General features: G+C 39.8%; 1 long non-coding RNA gene across 1 annotated transcript in view; it reads left to right on the top strand.

Moving 5' to 3' along the window:
- The first annotated feature begins 5,787 nt into the window (after positions 1-5,787).
- Positions 5,788-11,745, top strand: part of LOC120871117 — a 108,165-nt gene continuing 102,207 nt past the window's right edge. Inside the window, exons 1-2 of the long non-coding RNA XR_005722959.1 lie at positions 5,788-5,844; positions 9,880-9,884. This is a non-coding gene — a long non-coding RNA (uncharacterized LOC120871117). The remainder of the gene's footprint in view (positions 5,845-9,879; positions 9,885-11,745) is intronic.

The raw sequence follows: 11,745 nt of genomic DNA, 5'->3' as shown, positions 1-11,745 counted from the left end.
TGTTAGGAAGAAGAACTGAACCTCTGGCAATAAAGGTTTAAATTTTACATAGTTAGTGGGTTCTACCTCCCTAACACATCTTGTTCTTAGGAAAAAGTGTAAAAGTGTTAGTTGCTCAGTCATGTCTGACTCTGCGAACCCATGAACTATAGCTTGCCAGACTCCTCTGTCCATGGACTTCTCCAGGCAAGAATACTGGAGTGGGTAACCATTTCCTTCTCCAGGGGATCTTCCTGACCCAGGGATTGAACCTGAGTCTCCCACATTTCAGGCAGATTCTTTACTTTCTGAGCCACTGGGGCTTGGGCAGGGTAAGAGTAAATTAATTGAATTTAGATGATGTTATTAATGAATTTGAAGGTGCTTTTGTAAAGTAGGTCTTATTTCCTTTGTCCTTTTGTGCTAGGAGAAATGTATAATAGATAGAAACCTATCTGGATTACTTGAATCTCAACTCAGATCACTTAAGACTAATTGTTGAACTAACGAACCATTAAAAGCAGTTACATCATTGGCTTGTCCTGATTCAACATTGAGGTCCTAAACCCTGTTGTCGATATGAACTCTAGAGTAGGATCCTTCTGCTATCCCTAGAGTAACTTGTTCTCTTGATCAGTATTTTGGATCAATAAGTGATTAGACATTTTGACTAGGTGGTCTAAATTTTAATCACTCAGAAGTTATTTTATTTTCTGAGATCACCCCATCAAAAATTCTGAATCCATTAAAATCTTTGTTATCCCCTCTAAGGTTTGGTTATTGTTTATTATATTTATTTTTTTGGATTAGTTAATTAAAGCTCCATAGGGTCTTCTTGCCTTATTCTACTGTTCCCACATCTTCACAGGAGGATCAGTTTCACTGATCAAAAGTAAGAGATAGTAAAAGCCTCATGTGACCAGTCATACAAGCCCTTACTTATAGAAGAAATGATTTTCCTGCCTTTGCATGGTCAGGATACCATGACCATTAAACACGTCACTGGGCAGGCAATGCCTCTCACACTAGTGATGGCAGAGGTGATGATTTTGGTAAATAATTTTAGAGGCAGGGTTTGTGTTTGCCAAGTTCCTTTTAGCTTTTGTAATCTTTCCTTAAATGCATGCCTGTGTTAGGTTAACCATTGTTTGAATAAATAATTAAGTGTTGGATTAGGTTTAAATTTTGTTGTTAACTATTAGGGGGCTATCTACTCTGCTATAGACTTATGCCGGGATAATTTTTTTCTTACTCAGGTTAATAGTATTGCTTCTGTTAATAGTATTGCAACAGAGTTGGTTTGTTTATTGTTGGTGTTAAGATGAATGTGTTTTGAGCTTGAATGCTTTCTTTTATGTGTGTGTGTGTATATATATATATAATTTATTTTTTCAGTGCACTGGGTCTCTATTGCTCCATGCCAGCTTTCTCTAGTTTAGGCCACCGTGGGCTGCTCTTCACCGTGGTCCGCAGGCTTCTCACTGTGGGGGCCTCTCTTGTTGTGGAGCACAGGCTCTAGGTGCAGGGCCTTCAGTTGCTGCAACATGTGGGCTCAGTAGTTGCGGCTCTCAGGCTCTAGAGTGAGCATGCTTCAGTAGTTGTGCTAAATGAAATGGGCTTACTTGCTCCCAGATGTGGAATGCTCCAGGACTAGGGATCAAACCCGTGTCCTCTTCTTTGGCAGGCAGATTCTTATCCACTGTACCACCAGGCAAATCCTTGAATGCTTTCTCAATTGGTTGCTGCTTTTAAGCCAACTGTGAAATTGTTTATGCTTTCTAAGAAAAGCTGTATTTTGTGTTTAAAAAGTTGTATCTTTTTAGAGTAATATTTAAAATTACTTTAAAAGTTATGATTTTTAAAGTAATATTTAAAGTTGAACTAACAATCTTTTCTGGACAGCCAGCTTATCATCAGTCTCGTCAGGCTTGTCACCTCTGCTTGTAAATCTTCTCACTGTTTTGCCACATAGATGAATTTGTTTCTGTAAACTGTTCATAAGTAGCTCATCTGGTTTGGGGGTATTTCACTTAAGTGCTCTCTGTTACAGTTTTCTACTTATATCATTCTGCAAAAGGTAAAAGGATAAGTAAGCCTTACTTTTTGGCAGTTTAGTGCTTCTTTCGTCATCCCTTTGTGGTACTTTCTCTATAAAGTCAAGTTTAAATTTTTATCTCCTACACTTTAGATGTTGATTGAATGCTTTATTTAATTTTCTCATGTTAGTTGAGTTGGGTGGGTAGTTTGGGCTAGTTTTAGTTCAAAGCATTCATGCGGTATGAAATCTCCTGGGTATAAACTAGAAGCTACATTTTGATTTGTCCAAGCACACTTTCCAGTAGGCTTACGATTTGTCTCCTCCTGTATGTTTGGTACTTGTCAACAGCTTGTGAAAAGTTATCCATATTTGTGAAGGGTGATGGTTGGTGTGTGTGTACTTCATAGCCCTATTCCATTAAGCCCACCATTTTTTAAAAAAGATTTTTTTATGTGGAACATTAAAAAAAAATTTATATTGAATTTGTTGCAATATTGCTTCTGTTTGTTTCTTTGGCCATGAGGCATGTGGAGTCTTAGCTCCTTGACCAGGGATCGAACTTGCACCCCCAGCATTGGAAGGCGAAGTCTTAACCACTGAATCACCAGGGAAGTTCCTAACGTGCCATTCTTAATTTACTAATAAATCTGTCTTTGGTTTTTAATTTCATAAGAAACTTTTGTGTTATATTCCTGAGGTAGAAAATGTAACCTGTTTCTTCATATGCCATAGGCTACATCCTGACCTAACATTTTTATTTCTGATAATTATACTTACTATTGTTCCTTTTAGGGTTTGCTGAAGGTGACAGTATATAGACTGTGTTAGCAAGGGTTGGTGAGTTATTGATTACAGAACAGACTCCCCTAAAGGGGCTTGAAGCACCATCAAGTCCTTCGAGTTTTAGGCTTTTGCTGGTAGTATTCTAGCAAATAATTTTGTTTAATTATTTGAGTTTAGGGCTAAACATGGAGAAGGCAATGGCAGCCCACTCCAGTACTCTTGCCTGGAAAGTCCCGTGGATGGAGGAGCCTGGTGGGTGGCAGTCCATGGGGTCTCGAAGAGTCAGACATGACTGAGCGACTTCACTTTCACTTTTCAATTTCATGCATTGGAGAAGGAAATGGCAACCCACTCCAGTGTTCTTGCCAGGAGAATCCCAGGGACGGGGGAGCCTGGTGGGCTGCCGTCCATGGGGTCTCACAGAGTCGGACACGACTGAAGCGACTTAGCAGCAGCAGCAGGGCTAAACATACTGAGATGGGCTTCCCCAGTGGCTCAGTGGTAAAGAATCCATCTGAGGAGCCAGAGAGACGTGTTTGATCCCTGGATATGGAAGATCCCATGGAGGAGGGCATGGCTACCAACTCCAATTTTCTTGCCTGGAGAATTCCATGGACAGAGAAGTCTGGTGGGGTATAGTCCATAGGATCTCAAAGAGTTGGACACAACTAAAGCGACTTAGCACATATGCATGCATAGTGGGTTATCTAATCCCATTTTGGATCTTAGCTGTCATGAGTCAAAATGTTAAAGTCACTTTTGTAGCTAGTTCTTAATTGAGCTAGGACTTTTTACAGCATAGCAAGGACTTTACTTTGGGGTGCTCTTTATGCCAGATTTCTATTAATTAGGGTTAATTGTATGACCATAGTATTTGGCACAAAATGTACCAACCCTGATTGGTAATATAACTTAGTCAAACTTTCATTTATGGCTTAATGTTGATGACTGCTGTTTCCAGTGGGGGGTGTGGTTAAGCAAGGTGTTGTGAGCTGCTTTTTGCTATGCTTGATGCTTGCTCCTTTCCATCTTTGATGATTTCGAGGGCATTCTCGCTGGGATAGAGATGCTTACATGTGTAATTTTATTAAAAATTAATAGGAAGGCTGTGACCAAACCCATGTATTTATGGAATAGGTAACCTCATCTAGGCATTTTCAGTGTCTTGCTTTAATTATTAAGCTATATTAACAGGTTGAATATGATTTTGTTAGTACAAGATTTGTGTATTTAGGTGATATATTGGTATTCAGTGTAGTAGTTTGGATTGTGTTGAAATTAGTAACTAAGTGTTTAATTTTTTCTTTTGTGTATTTTTAAGATGTATTTTAATTTTGATTTTGTTGGAAGTAAGTGGCAGATCTAGGAGGGTGTCTGTGTAAGCTGTGAAAGTAAAAATCCAACTCTTAGCGATCCCATGGACTGTTGTAGCCCACCAGCCTCCTCTGTCCATGGGATTCTCCAGGTAGGAATACTGGAGTGGGTTACCATTCCCTTCTCCAGGAGATCTTCCCCACCCAGGGATTGAACCTGGGTCTCCTGCATTCCAGGCATATCTAAATAATTCACTGGTATATTTCAGAGACTACTTTGTAGTTATACTAGCTTTGGGTTGATTAAAAAAAAAAAGGTTAATCTGTTGTTTGAGGGATTTGGCAGGATGATGATGAATATAATAAGGGGAGTCTGATTAAACAGGCTATTTACCCAATACGTTTGTGTGTGTATGCATGTGTGTATATATTTGTGTAATTGCTTCATGTCCCATAACCATTGGCTGACAATGTTGGGAAATAATATTTAATTTAGGCTCATCTACAAGTTGCTGGAATGTGTCAAGGCCATTGACAGTCATAGCAGAGGCATAGTATTCCCCCAAATTAAAAAAAAATAAAAGTAAACACATGAAACCAAAATTACATGTGAGGATGGGCAGATTAGTCATTAGTCTATCAAGATTTCTTATTTAAGGGGAAAGAGTGGGCAGTTTTAGGTGAGATGAGATGGCCCTGAAGTAAGAACCATATACCAAGTATATAGCTCATTCATAGAAACTCTCATGATTTATGGGCTTGGATCAATAAGAGAAATATGTTTGTGGGCAGGTTGATGGTTTCTTACAGATTGCTGGTTAAGCTCTGGTTATTGGTTATGGTGGGCTTCCCAAGTGGCGCAGTTGTAAAGAATCCACCTGCCAATGCAGGAGACGCAAAGAAACATGGGTTCGATCCTTGGGTTGGGAAGATCCCCTGGAGTAGGAAATGGCAACCCCTCCAGTATTCTTGCCTGGAAAATTCCATCTGCAGAGTAACCTGGATGAGCTACAGTCCATGGGGTCACAAAGAGCTGGACATAATGAGTGACTAAGCACACAGGCACATTGGTTATGGTAATGATTTGACTCAATGCAGTATGTATGATTAATAAATGTATATGTTCTATGTAATATCAAGTTGTTCCGTTACTTGATAGATATTTGTAGAGACAAGGGTTGAATGTGAGTTGACCAGTATAATATATTATGTAAAGTCAATAAGATAATGTACATGTTTATAACCATGGGTATATGAGTATACATTTATTATGTATAATAGGTATATGTTGTGCTTATGTATATGGCAAGGCAACCCACTCCAGTATTCTTGCTTGGAGAATCCCATGGACAGAGGAGCCTGGTGGGCTGCAGTACATAGGGTTGCAAAGAGTCAGACATTACTGAAGCAACTTAGCACAGCTCAGCACATATGGAAGGGCACATATTGCACAAAATACATAGTAGTGTTGATTTTAACAGTGCCGTTATTAATACTCATACAGTACTTAAAGGTAGTGTAAGTGTCCCATAACAAATTTTCAGGGAATACTTAAGTAGAATTTCAATTTTGAGTTCTGATGGTAGGACTGGAGCTTCTTCCTTGAGTCTTAGGGAGATGTGTTATTTTCCTTTTCTAGTTTATAAGATCAAGGAAATAAATATACTACAAAGACTCTTCATTTTAGGAGGTTGTTTTCAACGATGCGTGTTAGTGGTATATAGACGAGGAGTTGGGCCTCCCTGGTAGCTCAGCTGGTAAAGAGTCCACCTGCAATGCAGGAGACCCAGTTTGATTCCTGGGTTGGGAAGATCCCCTGGAGAAGGGTTAGGCTACCCACTACAGTATTCTTGGACTTCCCTGGTGGCTCAGACGGTAAAGAATCTGCCTGTAATGCAGGAGACCTGGCTTCAATCCCTGGGTTGGGAAGATCCCCTGGAGGAGGGCATGGCAACCTACTCCAGGATTCTTGCCTGGAGAATCCCCAGGGGAGCCTGGCAGGCTACAGTCCATGGGGTCACAAAGAGTTGGACACGACTGAGCAACTAAGCACAGCACAGCACATAAGATAGATGCTAGTTGCCCAGTGATAATAAATGGGTGTTCAGCAAGTTCCGATTCATGTTAGCAGACCTACTGTGAGTACTCAGAATAGACATTGGCTAAGGGATTGAGTACTGTATTTCACTGTTTTGATATATGAAGTATTGGGATAACTGGTAAAATTAAGATTGAGAAGGTTAAGGCTAGTACACCTTCTAGTTTGTTGGAAATTGATTGTGGGATTGCATATGGATATAAGAAGTATCCATCTGGTTTGATGTGGTAGCGGGGAGTGTTGAGGGGGGTTAGCTGGGATATAGTTGTCTGGGTCTCTAGAAGGTCAGGTAGGAATAGTACTAGTACTATTACTAGTACTGGTAGGATCAGAAACTGGAACAAGGCACCAAGATATCTTTGTGCAGTATGGATGAAATGGGATTTTGTTCATGTCGGATGAAATTCTTGTTGGATTATTAGAGTGTGTATCATGAAGGAATAACAAGTGGATGCTAAAGCTGCAATAATAAATGGAAGGGTAAAGTGGAAGAAGAATTGTGTAAGAGTGGCTTTGTCAACTGAGAATTCTCCTGAGATTCATTCTACCAGGCTGGTTCCAATGTAAGGAATTTGTAGGAAATTTGTAATGACAGTTGCTCCTTAGAAGCATGTTTGGCCTCATGGTAACACGTAACCTATAAATGCTATAGCTATTACTGTAAATAGTAGGGATGATTCTGATGTCTCATATTTCTGGGAAAGTGTAAGATCCATAATACAGTACTTGCCCTACATGGATAAAAAAATACAGAAGCTGTAGATACTGGATAGTTCATCTGTAATTTATATCTCGGCAGATATAGGTTACAAATTAAAAGACAGTTACTGTATCTAATGTACAGTGTGTTGTTAGGAATAACCCTGTTAACATTTGTAGAATTAAAGAAATACCTGGTTGTTGTTCGGTCACTAAGTCATGTCCGACTCTTTGCGACCCTATGAGCTGTAACCTGCCTGGCCCCTCTGTCCATGTGATTCTCCAGGCAAGAATACTGGAGTGAGTTGCCACACCCTTCTCTAGGAGATCTTCTTGACCCAGGGATTGAACCTGCGTCCCTTATATCTTCTGCTTTGGCAGGCAGGTTCTTTACCACTAGTGCCAGCTGGGAAGTCCCATCTAGGCGTATGTTAGTAGTTTTTGGTTATATAAGAGCTGTGACCACTGAGCTTGCAGTGGTTCTTTACATTTTCAAGGACGGCGAAGTAGAGATTGTGTGTAATTTTAATGGCATGGAAGACTGAGTGATTTATGATACTGGAGATTCTGGGTTTTCTACTGAGGAAGCTATACGAATTGCTGCATTATTGTACTTGGCTGGTGTCTGTTACTGGTTGGTCATTGTTTATTGGCATTGTGATAATTATGGAAGTAACTCATGGAAATTAAATAGAACTATTCTTAAGGCAAGTGTAATGAGGAAGGAGAGGAAATAAACTTTCATTAGGCCCTTTTGGTCTAGGGCTAGTATAGAAATTTTTATTTGGAAAAATAAGGTAGATTTTGGTAACACGTTTTCTAATCAAATCAGGTCTAACAGTAGTGATGCTCATTTCTGACTCCTTGATGGATTTAGATATGGTGAGAGACTGTGTATGATAGCTGGAAAGTATCTGAGAAGATTAGAGAATCTGAATAGATTTGAAGGATAATTGAATTTAGATTTTTGTGTAGTAAAGTTGATTTCAAGTGCCAGAATAAATCCTGAAATAGTCACAGCAAGGGCTGTTAACTTCAAATAGTAAGGCGTAGTTATTTGTGGAATTGTTGTTGGAGAGATGATGCTGGAGATAAAGAATCCAGCAAAAACACTTCCAATTAAAAGGTGTTTGATAGAATTAATTAGGAGTGGATTATATTCATTAATTCAAGTTAGAGTAGAGAAGCGAGGTTGTCCTAAGAGCAAGAGCAAAGAATTTGAGTGCTATAGACAGTTGTTAGGGATGTGACAATAGGTATAATTAGGAGGGCTCAAGCATTGGTACAGGATGTGTTGACTGTTTCAATGAGCAGCTCTTTGGAACAAAAACCTCTGAGGAAAGGCATTCCTGTTAACATGAGTCTTCCGATGATGACGGAGGTTGTGGTGAAAGGTATTGCTCTAAACAGACTTCCTATTTCCTGAATATCTTGTTCATAATTTAGATTGTGAACAATGGATCTGGAGCACATAAATAGCATTGCTTTGAAAAGTGCTTGTGTGCAGATATGGGGGAAGGTTAGGTAGGGATGGTTAATGCCAGTGTTTACCATTTTAAGGCCTTGTTAGCTCAAGATAGAAAAGGTGACCTTTTTTTTTTTAATGTTGTTTTGGGTGAGAACACAGATTGCTATAAATAGTATGATGATGGCTCCTAGGCATAATGTCATTGTTTGGATTGTTTTATTGTTTTCTCTTAGTGGATGATAAAGGATATTAGAAAACACCTGCCTCAACTGTTGTTTGAGTGGCATGGGGTTGAGACTGGAATGTGTCCCTCTATTCCTGAGGGGAGTCATGGGTGAAGGCCAAATTGGGCAGATTTTCCAGCTACAGCTAGGAGAAACCAGACCAGGGATAAACTAATGTGATGTAAGTCTGAAAATTTGTTGTGAAGTCTCATGCATTTGAGTGATAACCATGCTGTTGATAATGGATCCAACTGGAGACCAATGAGGTTAGGTAAAATGATTTGAAGATCAGTAGTGGTTTTGTCTGTTTGGTCCTGCTACTCATCCCATGTGCAAAAAGGGTACAATACCAACTAAACTGTTGGAGAAGATTGTTGGCAGTAACTAAAACTTAGTATAGTGATGAGAAATACAAGTAGATATTTGAAGAAACCATTAATGTTAGAGTCTGAGTGTGTATAGAATATTGGGAATTCTATGACTGACCATGTGATGAATTTGCTGCTGTTATGAATGTCATTGAGAAGTAATGTATAAGTGACAGTTTTAGGGTTGCATAGTAAGTAATTCCAGAGAAGATGATGGCACCCCACTCCAGTACTCTTGCCTGGAAAATCCCATGGACAGAGGAGCCTGTTAGGCTGCAGTCCATGGTGTCTCGAAGAGTTGGACACGACTGAGCGACTTCACTTTCACTTTTTACTTTCATGCATTGGCATGAAAGTAGCATGAAGGAAGTGGCAACCCACTCCAGTGTTCTTGCCTGGAGAATCCCAGGGATAGGGGAGCCTGGTGAGCTGCTGTTTATGGGATCACACAGAGTCGGACACTACTGAAGCGACTTAGCAGAGAGAGTAAGTAATTCAATGTCAGTTTGAAATGGTTATTCCCTGGCCCGAGTAAGTGAATACTGTTGTGGAAATTAAGCTTGTAATAAAGACATGTGAGACATAAAATGAACATAGGTTGCTCCTGTGGACATTGGAGATTGTTATTTTAATTGGTAGAGTTAATGTAACTGGTGTGACTAAATTAGAAGAGGGGAATAAACTTATTACTTTTATTTGGAGTTGTACCAGTTTTTTGGTTCCTAAGACAGATGGATTACTCCTTTTTCTTTTAGAAGTTTGGTTAATTATGAAGACATGAATTAGCAGTGCTTGTATACCTTTTTGGTAAATAAAAATATTTGAATTTCTGTTGCTAGATTCATAATGTAATGTTTTTGTCAAACTGTATTTGACAGCACATGGAGCTCAAAATAATTTGGGGTTGAGTGATAGTGGAGGGGTAATAGGTGCAGAGTTACAAGGGCGTTTTCTTGGGTAAGAGCTTCCCCAGTGGCTCAGATGATAAAGAATTGGCCTGCAGTGAGGGGGACCCAGGTTCAATCCCTGGGTTGGGAAGATCCCCTGGAGGAGGAAATGGCAATGCACTCCAGTGTTCTTGCCTGGAGAATCCCATGGACAGTCCATGGGGTTGCCAAGAGTCAGACATGACTGAGTGACTAACTCTTTTACTTTCACACTTTTCACTTTTCTCATGTAAATATTGTGTTATGATTAGTATACAGAGAGAGTCTATAGCAGTATTGACTGCATTAATCCCTATTAGGATGATGGTGATGTTGGAACATGAAAAAGATGACTACCAATAGTTCTCCAATGAAGTTGATTGTTGGGGGGTAATGCTAGATTTGTAAGACTTGCTAGTAGTCATCATGTTGCCATTAGTGGAAGAGATCTGTAGGCCACAGGCTAAAATTATGGTTTGGCTCTGAATACATTTGTAATTTGAATTTTCCAGGCAGTATAATATAGATGACTTGAGGCCATGACTGATTATCAGGGCAGTGGCCCCTAAATAACTTCAATGTGTTTGGATGAGGATAGCTGTGATGGCAAGTGCTATGTGGTAAATGAATCATGGTGAGTGATTTTAAGTCTGTTTGGTGCAAGCAGATTGAGCTAGTTATGATTATTCCTAATATGAGGTGTGGATATGCTATATGGTTTGTTAAGGGGTATAGGATCACTGTGATTCATAGCATACCAGGGCCCCCAAGTTTGAGTACTGTGGCTGCAATAATTATAGAATAGGGGCTTTGACATGCAATTTTAGCAGTTGGAGGGGTATTTTTTAAAATTATAAAACCTATTTTGCATCCTAGCAAAATGTTGGATCAAGAGTTAGATTTTGTTGGGTTCAGTGTTGGATCATTAAAAAGTTTCATGAACCTATAGTATTTTGGATATATATGAGAAACTAGGAGTGGAGAAGATGCTACTAGTGTGTAAAACAAAAAGTAAAGTCCTGCATTAAGTTGTTCTCTTTGGTTTCCTCAGTGAGTAATAACAATGTTGGGATTAGAGTTGCTTCCAATAAGATACAGAATGGAATCAATCCTGTGGCTGTGAATGTTCTAATTAGGAACATATATAGCATGATTCATTTCAGTTCAGTTCAGTCACTCAGTTGTGTCCAACTCTTTACAACCCCATGAATCGCAGCACGCCAGGCCTCCCTGTCCATCACCAACTCCCAGAGTTCACTCAAACTCACGTCCATTGAGTCGGTGATGCCATCCAGCCATCTCATCCTCTGTCATCCCCTTCACCTCCTGCCCCCAATCCCTCCCAGCATCAGGGTCTTTTCCAATGAGTCAACTCTTCGCATGAGGTGGCCAAAGTACTGGAGTTTCAGCTTTAGCATCATTCCTTCAAAAGAACACCCAAGGCTGATCTCCTTCGGTTGGATCTCCTTGTAGTCCAAGGGACTCTCAAGAGTCTTCTCCAACACCACAGTTCAAAAGCATCAATTCTTCGGCGCTCAGCTTTCTTCACAGTCCAACTCTCACATCCATACATGACTACTGAAAAAAACCATAGCCTTGACTAGATGGACTTTTGTTGGCAAAGTAATGTCTCTGCTTTTGAATATGCTATCTAGGTTGGTCATAAGTTTCCTTCCAAGGAGTAAGCGTCTTTTAATTTCATGGCTGCAATCACTATCTGCAGTGATTTTGGAGCCCCCCAAAATAAAGTCTGACACTGTTTCCACTGTTTCCCCATTTATCTGCCATGAAGTGATGGGACCAGATATCAAGATCTTAGTTTTCTGAATGTTGAGCTTTAAGCCAGCTT

The sequence above is a fragment of the Oryx dammah genome, unplaced genomic scaffold, assembly GCF_014754425.2.
Source record: "Oryx dammah isolate SB20612 unplaced genomic scaffold, SCBI_Odam_1.1 HiC_scaffold_12, whole genome shotgun sequence".
Lineage (NCBI taxonomy): Eukaryota > Metazoa > Chordata > Mammalia > Artiodactyla > Bovidae > Oryx > Oryx dammah.
Note: the sequence above shows the minus strand (reverse complement) of the source record. Positions and strands in the feature narration are given on the sequence as shown.